Raw genomic sequence first — 15,927 nt, forward strand, 5'->3', positions numbered from 1 at the left:
TTATTTACAAACCACGGGTGATTAAAGATGTAAGTATGCCTTATGTTCAAAGCCCACAACCTCGAAAAGCCACATTCTCTTTTGTGACAGGAGTAGGCAGCTCTGGAAACTTCAGTTTTCCTGGGTGGGTTGGTATAAATCTGAAGGCAAGAAGTCCTCTTTATTTTTTTTTTTTTTTTTTTTTAAGATTTATTTTATTTATTTGACAGAGAGAGATCACAAGTAAGCAGAGAGGCAGGCAAAGAGAGAGGGAGGGAAGCAGGCTTCCTGCTGAGCAGAGAGCCCGATATGGGACTCGATCCCAGGACCCTGAGATCATGACCTGAGCCGAAGGCAGCGGCTTAACCCACTGAGCCACCCAGGCGCCCAAGAAGTCCTCTTTAAACAGAGCCTTGGTCAGCTGCAGAGAGCAGGGTCACTCAGATAAGATCCTGGGGAGAGGAAAAGGTGTGAAACATCCTGTGAGAACAGTCTTCCCAGAGCTGTCTACATGAATTTTGAATTATGGCTTCCATAGTTAGCTCATTCTTAAGAAACTTGAAGGCTATTAGGTCAGTTTTTATCTCTGTCTACTACCCAGTAGACATTCTACTACCCAGTAGAATGATCCAGGGTAACGTTTGCTTTAAAAAGAGTAAGCTAGTTTCCCAGTCAGGGATGGAGTGAAAGCTTCTTTCTTTTTTTCTTGCTGGGCTCTGTGGAAGAGTCTCCAGAGCACAGATCCTTATCCAAGCAAGAAAAAGAGGGTGTGTGCCATGGCCTCCCTGGCCGTTCTCAAGCAGGGCCTGTGGGCTTGGGCCAGGAGCAGGAATTCCCCACACAGACACTGAGTCTGCCGCCGGAGACAGGAGCGGCGGCTCCACAGAAAGCCACTCTGTTCCCTGCCACCAAGTAACGCTCACACAACACACACACACAGCCACGGAAAAAGGAGTATTTGAAAGGAGTGTTTTTTTTCCCTAGAATACACAGTGCTCTTATTTCCTTAGGGGTGCAGTAAAAATTAGCCATGAATAGATTGCCAAATGCAGCTAAGAGTCAGTAAGGATATTTATCTCCACAGGCTGGGGTTGCTGGGACGGGTCTCTGGGACAGACTTTGAATCCTTCTATAAATCATAATGAAAGATTAAAATAAGAAAGCATTTGCTAAACATGCCTGCAAGGAAGCTTTTATACTGGTATTTCTCTCCTTACCAACTGCTGCTTGGAGACTTCACTGGGCTGTGAATCCAATAGAAAATGTGCATTTGTTTGAGGTGGGAAGCAAAATAAACAAACAAATAAATAAACAAACAAATAAATAAAATTTTAAAAGCTGTGCATGTTTGAAGCCTTGGATTACATGGGTTTTTGAGGTCAAAGAAAATTCAGTTGGTAAATCTAAGTGCAGAAATTCTATTAAGTGTACAAACAAAACAAAACAAACAAACAAAAACACCCAAGAATATATCCCCAAGCCATGTGAATTCTTAACAAAGGGGCATATTGAAATGTATCATTTGTTTTCTATTTCATTTAAATGTAAGAATCAATTTTCTTAAAAATCTGTGAAAAAAGCAGTCAATCATTTTAAAAAACTTTGAACTATTCTTGTGAGCACTGCTGGGCAATCATGGACTATGAGAAGCCATAGCTATGAGAGTGCTTGGGAGGCACATCTCCTGGCCTCAGTTCCCCTTTTGTGAATGAGAATACCTTTTTGTTTAGAGCAGGAGGTCCCCTCTAGCTTGGAAACCATCCCTCCCTTAGGTCTGACTAAGCCTCTCCAACATCCAGCACATGGCTACCTCTGTTAGGGAGCTTCCGTGTGCAGCCCCAGGCCTGGTGACCACCCCTGAATCCAGGAGCAGTCGGACAGGTCGGTGCTGTTGTTCTCTCTGCAATGTGTGCCAACCACTCACAGGACTGCAAGATCACCGATGGTCAAGTCTTAGGCTTCTGTTATGGGCCTACCCCTTCATATGTTAAAGTTCCTAGTAGGTCAAATGTGACAATAGGGGGAGACAGGGTCTTTAAAGAGGTGACTAAAATGAGGTCATTGGGTGGGTCTTAACACAATATAAATGGTGTCTTTCTGAGAAGAGGAGATTAGAACCCAGAAACACATGGAGCAAAGACCCTGTGAGGACGGAGAGAAGCTAACCATCTACAAGCCAAGGAGAGTCGCCTCAGGAGAAAAGAACCTCACCAACACCTTTATCTTGGACTTTGGTCTCCAGAACCGTGAGAAAATAATTATTGTTTAAACCACTCAGTCTGCAGTGCTTTTTTATGGCAGCCCTTGCAAACTAAGGCTGCTTCTTTTGATCCCTGACACATAGGTCTGAGCCTTGAGCAAAAAAGGAGCTCAAAAGTGAGACTGTGGACTCTGAGAAACAAACTAAGGGTTTTGGAGTTGGGGGGGCGTTGGGTGAGCCTGGTGGTGGGTATTAAGGAGGGCACCTACTGCATGGAGCACTGGGTGTGATGCATGAACAATGAATCTTGGAATACTGAAAAAAAGAAAATAAAGTTAAAAAAAAGGAAAAAAGTAGCCCATTTCCACACTAAAAAAAAAAAAAAAGATTGTTTGTTGATCTATCAGTTTGCTGCCTGTAATATATAATAACATAAATATGTGTAATTATATATATAATACCTTATATATAATATAGAATTATATAAATTAGTACATTAATATATTGTACAGCAAATGTAAATATATACTATATTGTAATTATAATTAATTAATATATTAGTATATTAAATATTATAATGTATATAATTATGTATTATACATACAGAATAATATATAATATAATTTTACGTGTATTATACAAAATTAACAATTACATATGCAGAAAAAATGTGTGATAAAAGAGCTGTTATTTTACAAAAAGTATGAAAATTTTATGAATTCTAAAAACTTGCTGAATGAGATGCTTATAAAATATTTAAAATGAAAACTATAAAATCTACCCAGCTCCCACAAGGCTTCTACTTCCAGCAAAATGTAACAGATATATTTTCCCTTTCCCTCCTGCTATGTACAAATAAAAACAATAGTGTATATAAGGCAATCATAAGAAGACTCCTAAAGGCAGAGAGAAGAAGGCAGACAGAAAACCTGGGGCCCAAGGAAAAATGATGATGGTTTCCTTAGCTTTTTTTTCTGCCTTACGTATCCCAGGCATGGAGCTGGAGCCCTTGGCAACCCCGAAGTGTTCAATGGTACACACCAAAGAAGCCTCTCTTTGTCATTGCCTGTCTGTAGCCAAAAGACCAGCAAAGGGGCAGCTCAGAAATACAGAAAACTTTTAGGAAATCACTGCTTACTCTAGTACACCAGAAAAAAACTATAATCTTAGGCCAACCCCACCAGCAAAGGCCACATAAAGGGCCTGCTCCCCATTCTCTCTAAGCTTGTAACAAGATGCCACAAACACCCTGCCAGAATGTGTCACAAAAGGCCAGGTAATGAGCTGGGAGCATCCTGAACTGGGGTATCAAGACCCCCACCCTCAGTGTCAGAGCAGACATCCATCCCCACCCAGTGGTAATGAAGAACTCCCACTCCCCACTGGGATGGTGTCAAAGGACTCTTTGTGTAGAATCAGGACTTTCACCTCCCCTGATGCAATGTCAGTGTAGAAAACATGGGGAGCAGTAACAAGACAGCCCTCACCAGGCCAGCCAGGTGGTTAGGGGGTTGGCAAATGAGGAACCTGGACCTCTACTCTCACCTGGCAAGAATGAGGCAGAGGCCCCTTTCCTCTGCAGAAGCAGTGTCTGAGGAAGGCAACTAACATAGAGGGTTTAAATAAAATCCAGACTTTTGTAACAGAATACCCAAAGTTCCAAATTTCAGCTGAAAATCACTCACCATACCAAGGATCAGGAAAATCCCATCCTGAATGGAAAAAAAGACAATAAGCAACACCAAGATGCCAGAGATGTTTGAATTATCTGGGAAGGATTTTAAAGTAACCAACCATCATAAGCATGCTTTATGAGCAATGACAGACACACTTGAAACAAAAAAACAAAACAAAACAAAAAAAAACAGAAAGTCTAAGCAAATAAAAGATATAAATCAAAACCAAAGGGAGATCTAGAACAGAAAAATGGAGTAACTGAAATTAAGTTGGATTCAACAACAACATGCAGAGGACAGAGGAACAATCAGTGAACTGGATGATAGAACAACAGATGTTATCCAATCAAAACAGTCCAAGGAAAAGATAGAGAAAGAAAAAGGAAACATGAACAAAGTTTCAGGGAACTGTAAGTCCATTAAAAAAATTATATTTGTGGCATGAGTCCCTGAAAGGAAAAAGAGAGTGAGTCAAAAAACTCTATCCAATGAAATAATGGCTGGAAAAAAAAAATCTCCAAATTTGACCAAAGATACAATTCTACAGATTCAAGAAGTTGAGCAGATCCCAAACAACATAAACCCAAAGAAACCTATATGGAGAAACATCATAGCCACATAACTAATGTAAACACATACAAAAATGTATTGCAAATAACAATCAGTAGAGAATACCTTATCTCTAGGGGAAACACAATTTGAATGGGAATAAAATTCTCTGAAGAAATTAGAGTCCAGGATATTTTTTAAGTAGTGAAAGAAAAGAGCTGTCAACCCAGAATCTTATACTCATAAATACCCTTCAATGAAAAAAGAATTCCAAAAATTGAGCTGAAGAAAAAAAAGAATTTTGACCATCAGAGATATCCTAAAAAGTAGCTAAATGAAGTTCTCTAAACAGAAAGAAATGCTAAAAGAAGGTAACTTGGAGCATCAGGAAGTAAGAACAAGTGGAAAGAATAAAAATTTGTATATAGGAAATACATTTTCCTTCTCCTATTCAGTTTCCGAAATGACACTTGATGGCTGAAACAAAAATTATAACACCTTCTGATGTGCCTCTAAACATACATAGAAGATATATTTAAGACAACTAGATTTCAAACAAGGCTAGAATGGGGTATAAGGGAAGTAAAGTTCCTAAACTTCACTCAAATTAAATATCTAAAATATGTACACTAGTACAATGAGATTTTTTTTTAAAAAGCCCTACAAATGGATATGTTTAAAAAAGAGAGATAAATCAAAACAGAACTAAAAAAAAAAAGAAAAGAAAAGTTCAACTACCCACAGAAAGCCAGTAAAAATGACACAGAGAACAAAGAAGAATAAGCAGAAAAAATAAAATAAAATGGCAGGCCTAAGCCTTAACAATTTAGTAATTACACTAAATTACACTATCTAAACACATCATTTAAAAGACAAAGATGGCAAAATGGATTGAAAAAATCATGACTGAAGTACATATCACCTACCAGAAACTCATTTCAAATATGATTACATAGAAAAAGAATAAGATATATCATGCAAACAATCAAAAGAAAGGAGGAAAAGACATATTAATATTAGGTGAACCAGAGCAAAGAAAATTGCCAGTGACAGGTGACAGAGGGGAACAGCACAGAATGATAAAAGGGCCAGGCCACCAAGAAGACTTAACCATCCCAAATGTGCTTGCATCAAGCAACAGAACTGAAATCAGGGTGTCTGACTTTGACTCAGGTCCTGATCTCAGGGTCCTGGGATAGGACCTGCACTGGGCTCTGTGCTCAGCAGGGAGTCTGCTTCTCCCTCTGCCTCTGCCCTTCCCCCAAGAGTGCATGCCCCTGCTCGCTCTCGCGCTCTCTCTCTCTCTCTCTTTCAATCTCTCTCTTCAGTGAATAAAATCTTTAAACAAATCTAAAAAATTAAGACGCTGTAATCATATGGAATGTGTTTGCTGTCCACATTGGAGTCAAACTAGAAATAAAAGATGGAAAAATATCCCCAAACACATGGAAACTAAGCAATGCACTTTTAAATATCCCATGGGTCAAAGAGGAGTCTTAGGAGGAATAAACCATACGTCGCACTGAATGAAAATGAAAATACCACCTATAAAAGGCATGGGACAAGGCCACAGCAGTGCTGAGAGGGAACAGACTGCACTAAATCCTTATATTAAAAGAGGGGGCATTTCCAAGTCAGCGATGTGTAAGCTTCCATCTTGAGAACCTAGAAAAGTAAACACAACGCAAGCAGAAGGAAGGAAAATTATAGAAAAGCACAGAACAGTGAAATTAAAAGCACAACGATAGAGGAAACAATAGAGGAAATCAATGAAATATAAAGCTTTTTCTTTGAAAGTGTCAACAAAACTGACAAATCACACACACACACACACACACACACACACACACACACTAGGAAGAAGGGAGGAGAGGACACATTACCAATACCAGAATGAAACGGGATATTACTATGGATCCTGCAGATATCCAAATAGTAATGAAGGAGTAAAATGGACAAGTCTGCACACATAACTTTTACAACTTAGATGAAATGGACCAATTCCTGGAAAGGCAAAAACTACCAACCTTACCCATTTTGAAGTATGTAATTTAAATAGTCTTTTAACTATTCAGGAAATCTAATTTGTAACTAAAAGCAATCCAAAAACATAATTTCTAGGCATAGATTGTTTCCATGGAGAATGCTACCAAAACTTGAAAGAAGAATTAACACTAATTGTATAAAATGTATTCTAGAAAATAGAAGCACAAAGTTACCCCCAGGCAGAAGGAATAGCACAGTCTGAGCAAGTGCCAGATGTGGAGAAGACACAAGCTCCTTCCAAGTCTCAGGCTTCAGGAAACACTATGCTAGGCCTTTGGAATAACTGAAAGCAATCTCAGGGTTTTTTGAGGAAGACATAAAGAACAAAATAATTAATACAGAATCTGATAAGCATTCCAAAGTGAGAATGGCACTTATGGGGACATGGAAAAGGTAGGGATAAGATCTGAAATAGCAAACACTTTGGATTATAATAATTTTTAAACAACCTTAGTGACAGTTCTTGCAAGTAGTTGCACATCTAGTAATGGCTCAGTCTGTTAAACCTCTGACTCTTGATTTGGGTTCAGAGCTCATGTCATGATCTCAGGATGGTGAGATCAAGCTCTGAGTCAGACTTCAAGCTGGACCATGTACCCTACTTAAGATTTTCTCTCCCTTTCCCTCTACCCTACTGTACCCCACTCATGCACTCTCCATCTCTCGAAAGAAAGAAAGAAAGAAAGAAAGAAAGAAAGAAAGAAAGAGAAAGAAAGAAAGAAAGAAAGATGCACTCTCCATCTCTCAAAAGACAGAAAGAAAGGGAGGGAGGGAGGGAGGGAGGAAGAGAAAAAAAAAGTTGGACAATGTTAATGAATAATCAAGTCTACATTGTAATGAACATTGATTCTGCATATAACACATATACTGAAGGCCAAAGGAACATTACATCGAATACACTCAATGTAAGTCCCAAGTTCTGCTCGTGAATTAATTTTAAGCAAGTAATTCTTTAAATTGTAAGCCAAGCTATGGCAATAGAGCAGTCTAAGTTGATGAGGTTTTCCTATAAAACACATGTGATTTTTTAGATCTGTTTTTAAAAGATGATTCCTTGTTATCAAGTGAGGCCAAGTCTAAAACATAATATAAAATATGATGAAGCATGTGAAATAAATACGTTTGCTCATATGCCCTCAAGTGCACAAATATATGTTTATTTCTCAGATACATGGGTTCTATTCTTCACCTTTAACTTCCTTTGCAGAAAGAAGTGTGCTTTATAATGTGTATAATAATATAAACAATCTGTCCCTGAGCCAAGGAGTCAAAGCATTCTACAAAGCAGACTCAGTGAGGGACCTGGTGCTCAAATCACAGCATACCCAGGTCTGCTGAAAACAGTCAGTAGAGAGGAGTGTGGAAACAGAACATTCTCTTTACCCAAAAAGCAGCATCCACATCCATCTTCCAAGGGAAATAGCTTTCCAGAGACTGTAGGCTGATAAGAAATGGCAAGTGATAAATGAAACACTAGCGTTAAAGGACAAATGGCCCCCGGAGGATGGGAAAACCAGTTAATTTTTGACAGGAGTTATGCAGGCGAATGCATGGCTGCCAAAAACATCACACACACACACACACACACACACACGTGCATGCACACACATATGTACAGGCATGCATATACAAACGCACATACATGAAACAAACAATCAGTCCATTTGGAATGGAAACGGAAGCCCCTCTGAAGTGGGACTCCACCCTTTGTCTTGCAAAACAAGCAACTTATTTAACCACTCTGAGCCTCGGTTTCCTCAAGTGTAGAACAGAGAAAATAATATTGCCTACACCTAGGGTTTACATGAGGTTAGATGCTTTAGTACATATAAAATGCTAAGAACAATGTATAGCATGTAGTAAGGACTTAATGTCTTAAACTAATTCTTAAAAACAAGACATAGATTTTTCATTGCAGTTTTTCTGGTGTCCATCCTCTACCTTCAACTTTTTATCTGTTAAAACAAGAGTCCCTGATTATAAATGCTAGTAAATTCCAACTAACCAAGCTTAAAATTTGTTCTTAGGACAAATCTTTATCTTTAACCAACTTGTCCAGTCACCTTGGCTGTGTTTTCAGAGGCTTGCTTAACACTAACATTTTCAGCTTAAGGAAAGGAAGAGGGGGAAACCCTCCCTTCCTGCTGGGCTCTTTGTCCCCTCTCGCCCCAGGCATAAATATCTGGGCACCAGCAGGAATGAGGAAACCCAGTCCTGGCAGTTCCGGAGGCCAGCGGGCCTCCTGCCTCCTGCAGGCTCTGGGATGGAGGCCTGCCGCCCTCTCTGCCTTCAGGAGCAATGCATCTTAGGCATGAGGTGAATGGCTAATAGTTCCAAGTCTCCTCTTGGAAAAGCACCAGCTATTTTTGAAACAAAGTACTTCCTCAAGACCAAGAAAGTCCATATTAGTAAAAGCACTGGGGAGCTGCCTCTCTGGCTCTTCCTCTAGAATCTCTCTGGTTATTTTAAGAAGTTCCTTTCTCCCCGACCAAAAGTGAGGAAGCAGGGAGTATTCCCAGGGTGAAACCTCTGACTTCACATCTCCTGGTAGCTCTGGGCCATGGCCAGGATCTCAGTGGCCACAGAGGTCAAAGGGAAAGGCTCAGTCTGAAAGACATGGGTAGAAACCCTATCTCTGGCACTTGTGCCATCTTAGGAAAGTCACTTAACCTGTCTGGGGATGGGTGTCCTCACTCTGCAGTGCTGCTCTGAATTAAGTGATACATGGACCCCACCCAGTGCCAGTAAGCCCTAAATGTGGTTTTTATATTTAGTAGTAGTAGTAGTAGTATTCTGCCTTGCTACCAGTTAGTTACATAATACTTACCCAGGCAATCTATTTCCAATAATTTTTGAAGATTTTCTAATATAGCTGGCCAAAACCTGAAGACGTATATCTTACCAAAGTCACTAGAACCTACAAGATCCACATGACTGTGTCCCAGCACTTCTAACCTTGTCATCTTCATTTACTCTCAAAGTGGACAGTCTATAAAGATGTGAATCCAGTGAGTCCTCCCACCCTACCAGAATGATTCTTACAGTATGACTTGGCCACTCCTTCCAATGAGAGGTGCAGCTTACATAGCCAACCCTTAGTCATGTTGGCCTGTGACTTGTTTGGGCACAATAAGTGGCAAACAGAGTCTGGGAGACTCTGGAAGCATCCTCTCAGGGTGCCGGAAACACCCACGCTAGCTCTTTCTGCTGCTGGTGATGCCTGTGTGAAGAAGTCTGAGTTAGCATCCCCAGAGGTGTGAGATCACCTGGTGACAGAGACCCAGCCAACAGCCAGCATCAGTACCAGAGTACCAATCCCATTTCAGATCATCCCACTCCTGTTGAACCACCACTTCGCATGAGACCAGATGAGCTGAGCCCAGGTTGCCAACCCACAGAATTGACAGCTAATAAGCAATTGTGGTTTTCAGCCACTAGGATTTGGAGTGACTTGTTCCATAGAAACAAACAGCTGATACAATACTGCTTTGGGCACAATGGCCTCCTCACAGATTTGCAAGCATGCCAGACTGTTCTAACTGAGGGCCTTTGCACTGGCTGTTCCCTCCTTCTGGAATGCTTTCCCCCAATGAGTCTTCTGTGTTCCTAGCTCTCTTATGTTCTTTGGTGGTCTACTCAAGCCTCTTTTCCTGTGAGACCTCCCCTGACCCCCTGTACAGAACTGCAATACTTTCCCCTGACACCTTTTTCTTCCTTCCTGACCTTCATGACCCTTGTGGCACTTACCATATCCAACACAGCAGTACATATTTAACTACTTGGGTTGTTTTCTCTGTCTCCTGCAGTGGAATGGGTGCCCCATGAGGGCAGCTCCCATTGGTTTGGACCTAGAACCTATCTAGTAGGGCGAGCTATGTTAGTTTGGCCATGCTTTCTTGCTGTAACAAAAGATCCAATAACAATCTAGTAGCTTAAAACAGGTAAGTGATGATTTCTCTCAGATCCTATGTGAGCTTTTCAGGCTGACAGGTAGCTCTGTTCCACAAGACCCTTCAGAGACTTGGGTTCCTCCACCTGAATGCTCCACTACATCCCCTGCATAGTTCAGGCTGGGTGGCAGAAATCCTCTCTGTCCCAACTCATGAGAAGCAAAAAGTGAACCTGCTTGGATATCTTAAGTCACAGACCCCGAGGCAGTACAAATCTTATCTGCTCACAAGGTCATTCTTGTCACATGAAAGTCCTAGGCCAGGATCTCTCTGGGAAGGCTGGTACCCAGTTATAAACCCATTACATGGGGAGGTAAGGAAGAAACTTAGTACCAGTAATAGGTTTGGCTGCCATTCAATCAGAAGTGGAGAGTTTTCCCAGAAATTGTTCTTAAGTAACTTGTACCAAAACAACTAAAGTTGAAACTAACAGCTCAAAAGAAGACATAAATTACATACATGTGCCACTTTTTCTGTGGCTTCTCAGACTTAGTTGAGAGACATACTAGATGAGCTGGTCGATCCACAGCCTTACACTGAAAGCCAGACAAAAGTCAGCAGACAGAAGACAAGCAACCCATCCTACTCTGGGCTGGACAGCAGCATGACAGAGAAAGCTATGATGCCATGCTGTGGATGTGGAGCCACTGCTCCTGGTTCGAATCCAACACTGCCTCTAATTGACTGGTCTGTGGCCTAGTCAATGAACTATTCTGATATTGGCTTCTTCCCCTAGAAAATCAGGAAATGCTTTTTGAGGGTACTGTTGAGGATGAAATTAAATAATAAATATGAAAGTGGGCTACAGAATAGAGGGCCGTAGAAGCTCTGTATACGACCTGGACCAGAAGAAGCAACCAGCCTGGGGCAAGTTTGGTCTTTGGGAAATCTGCAAATTCCCATCTGAACTTGCAAGTTCTCCTCTGAATCAGCAAGTTCTCTTCTGATATGGCAGGCGTACCTCTTGCTACTTAGTAGTAAGGAGAAATATAAATGCAGGGCATTTCATGACTACCTTAAAGGTAAAATTTGCATTATTTTACAGAGTATTTTTTTCTTTCTAATGCTGTTCTAAATGCAAACACAGACACTCCACTTATGTGATGTACTCACATGGGCCAGGCATATTTAGAAGTCTGTGAGCCTCTGAGGAAAAAGAAACAGGAAATACATGCAAGCAGTTTTGTTCAAAAGATGGCTCAACAGGGGCACCTGGGTGGCTCAGTGGGTTAAGCCTCTGCCTTCGGCTCAGGTCATGATCCCAGGGTCCTGGGATGGAGCCCCGCATCGGGCTCTCTGCTCAGCAGGGAGCCTGCTTCCTCCTTCTCTCTCTGCCTGCCTCTCTGCCTACTTGTGATCTCTGTCTGTCAAATAAATAAATAAAATCTTTAAAAAAAAAAAAAGATGGCTCAACACACCAGAGGTGACACAGGAAGGGGTCATACAAGCCATGCTAAACCCATTGTCTACATTGAACTAAACTCCACAATCCTACTGTAAAAGAGAAATGTTAAAGGCCTTCCCAGAGCCAGTTCCAGTGGAGGCTCCCTTCATAGAAGGTTAGCTTGCCCTTAGAGATTCTCATTAAATGATTATTTTCAACAACTGTTAAGAGAATGACCCCAAAATACATTTGATTACATGAAACACAATTCTACTACTAAAGCTGGCATTTTCAAAGCAAAGCCTTATAGAAGATTTATGCAAAACCCAAAGAACAGAATGGGAGTATTTTAACTATGTGCTGCTGTTCCCAAAATCATGAAGAGCTTTTATAAGTCAGCTCTTTTTTGTGTTGCACTTGTTCATTATCCAGAGCTTTGTTAGTAAAAGGGAAACATTGAAATGAACCACCTTTTAATCCAAATAAGAATGACTTGTTTATCCAGCTCCTGGTTTTATTAATATACACACACACAATGATAAAGTAAGCTTTAGTATGAGTACAAAAGACATCAAGAATTCAAACAAAAGACTTGGTATCAGAAGCATTTAAAAACTTGAAATCTAGAACAAGAAAAAACACTTTAGGATTTAATTACAAAAAAGGCTTTACTTATGATGAGCATTGGGTATGCTCAGTGATGAATCACTGAATTCTACTCCAGAAACCAATATTGCACTGTACGCTAACCACCTAAAATTTAAATTTAAAAAATAACAATAATTTTTAAAGTCTTCACAACACTGTCCCAGTTTTCATTTAAATACAAGGTTCTCTGACCACTAAAAACTGCCAGTGTTTAAGTTCTTAGATCAAATTTGAAATTACAGGATTCCCAATGAATTTACTGCAGCATGGGCCAATCCCAGAGACCTCTTAGATCTTAAATTGAGTCACTGTCCTCCCACTGAGAGCTACTCATCCCCTCTAATTCCCCAAGTACCTGCCAGTCCTATAACATTAGCTAAGCCTACTGTCACCCACATTCCCAGCCACAACAGCCAGCTTCTCAAATGTGTCATTGCTATCTGCAGAAAACCTATCAGTTAATGCTGTGATGAGTATAAAACAGTGCTTCGCCAGTGATTTGACCTTTCCTTTCTAAATCATCCACAACAGTCATCTTATTAACCAGGTCCTCTAAAAGCAGTGTTAGTCACACTTTGTTTCATCCATCTCCAGGTCTGAATCGAATGGTTCTGCTCCAGGGGAGTCAAAAAGATGCTCAGCATAATTGTGAAGTTTCACTGACACAGAGTCAGTTGATACAGTTTCCCACATGCTGGATACTTTGGGGAAAATCAGCAAAAACAACATCAGCCTTTGTACCTTGACCTCTTGCCTACTGTGACTCTTGAACAGTCATGTGTATGTAATCAAAGCTTGAATAAGAGACTCTTAGATTAGCCAAAGGAAAAATTTGACATCAGTCAGGAACTGATTTCACCAGGGATAAATGAAGAAGAAAAATGTACTCGATTCCTCCTAAATTCTCCCTTAAACAAAGCAAGGTCAAATGTGTAAAGCTGATATTTTATTAAAGAACCTCTCAGCTCTAACTCTGGAAGTGTAGCTAAATTGCATTTATGGCTAAAAGAAAACAGAAGACCAGAAATGCTATTTCTCTTCATTGTCGAACTCAGGGTAGAGTGTAAAGAGAATAGTCTAGCTGATCTTAAGGCCCACTTACCATGGAGGCATGAGGAATAAATGACGAACAGCCAGAAAATTTTAGGAAACTAATCATCTACAAATTCAAACCAAACTTTGACATGTCAAATGATGTCATTATAACTAAAGCTCTCTTTGGAATGTTTTATTGTTTAACATGCTATCTCTTTAGCACAGGACATGATATCACCTAACAGAATACAATACAGTTCAAGGTAGACAGATGCTCAAAGACAATAGAAATGACAAAAAAAAAAAAAAAAAAAAACCTAAAAGTAACTTCCAAAGTTTCAAGGGCATCACTGTAAAGTATGCTTGAATATAAGCTAAAAAACTAAAGGGAATTTGATGTGCTTTTTGAAAACATTAAGATTATTCTTCTTGTGAGGGAGAAAACAATTCTTCCCTACAACAGGAAGGAAGGGTAGATGGAATATGTGGTAGGAGGAAAAGAGGTAACAGTTTAGAAGCTTCTCATAGGATGCTCTCAATTCTCTGTTTGAAGTAGAAACAAGAATACATGCACAGAGGTGTGACAGCCACAGAGTGTCATGAACGAAGAAATACAACAAAAGAGCTCACAAATTACCAAGAAGAATTCCCCAGGATGAGTTCTTAAATTAGAATTAGTTTTCTTGTTGTTGTTATGAAGTATATCCTAGGGCAGGTTCTCAAAATAATATGTTCTCCTTATTGTAGAATAGTTATGTGAGTATCGTAAAACAGGTATTCTGAGAAAGGAGGGGAGGTGATGGTGGCCCCTTTGGTTATTTATTTGCTTTCACAATGTCATGGGTTGCAGTTCACATTTGCCTAGTTAAGCAGATTTATGGATTAAATTATCTGGTTTTACTAAACTAGCCCTAAAAAAAAAAAAAAAGGACAAGTAGGTTAAAATCATTCCTTTATGGAAACTCTGTGTTGAGCGTAATAGGGTGATAAAGCAGGCACACCTGCAACAAGAGAAAAGCAGAGCTGCTTCTGCCCCTTTCCAGTCAACAATATCACAAACACAGCTAGCAGTGATCTAGTCAGATCTTCAAGAAGCTGGAAAAAAAAAAAGTGTTAATTAGAAAGCTATTTGGATTATGAGACTACAAATGAATTATCAGAGAGAAAACTTGAATTTAGTGTGCACTGTGACTTAAAATACAAACTATTGATAGCATGATGAGTATGGAAATTTGGAATAAAGATGTAAAATATGGAGAAAATATTTATAATTTTTAGAAGATCTTTAAAGTATGAATATTCAATGTAGTCCTTTACAAATATTTCTAAATTTTTAATTAACACACAATTTATTATTTGTTTCAGGGGTACAGGTCTGTGAATCATCAGTCTTACACAATTCATAGCACTCACCATAGCACATACTGGCCCCAATGTCTATCACCCAGCCACCCCATTGCTTCCACCCCCCCTCTACTCCAGCAACCCTCAGTTTGTTTCCTGAGATTAAGAGTTTCTTATGGCTTGTCTCCCTCTCTGGTTTCATCTTGTTTCATTTTTTCTTCCCTTGCTCTATGATCCTCAGTCTTGTTTCTCACAGTGAGATCATATGATAGTTGTCTTTCTCTGATTGACCTATCTCACTTAGCATAATACCCTCTAGTTCCATCCACATCGCTGCAGATGGCAAGGTTTCAATTTTTTGATGGCTGTATAAGATTCCAGTGTGTGTGTGTGTGTGTGTGTGTGTGTGTGTGTGTGTGTGTACTACATCTTCTTTATAATGAACTTAGTGAGAAATATTTCTAAGTCTTGCTTGGTCTCTTGTTTAACAGTGAAAGAAAAATAAAAAAAGCCAAATACCTTTGGGAAACACTTGTTCTTCTTTCTGCTATAAAATATGTTGAACTAATACATGGAAAAAAATAGGTCGACAATATAGAAATCTTCAGCAAAACTACTAGAAGATGCTTATAAAGCAGTTATATTTATCTGAAACATTAAGAGAGAGAGTGAATCCTTTTACTAAGTTGGGAGATTTGGTATATCATTTTGCTATATAGATTTATATTAGTAAAGATAGGTGATCTGTAACATATAACCCCAAATATTGTGGAGCAATAGGAATTGGTTTCTTATTTATTCAAAGTCCACTCAAGGTCTTCTTGACAGGATACTCTGTCCTCCAAGGATTGACTGTGGAGACCCAGACTGCTAACATCACGCCCACCCCCACCACCACCACCATACAGTGAATGCCCTTTGTTTCCAGCTACACAGAGCAGGAACCAAGCAGAGCAAGAGAAGTATGTGTGGCCAGGCCTGAATGTATATCCTCTCAATTCTGCCTGTTTTCCACCAAATAGGACCCAGCTGAGAAGCAAGTTTACCTATGTGACTAGTACAGAAATGAAAGGTGTGTTTCAAATGGTCATGATACACTTCTAAAATGTCTAAGAT

This window comes from Martes martes (assembly GCF_963455335.1).
Source record: "Martes martes genome assembly, chromosome: 4".
Lineage (NCBI taxonomy): Eukaryota > Metazoa > Chordata > Mammalia > Carnivora > Mustelidae > Martes > Martes martes.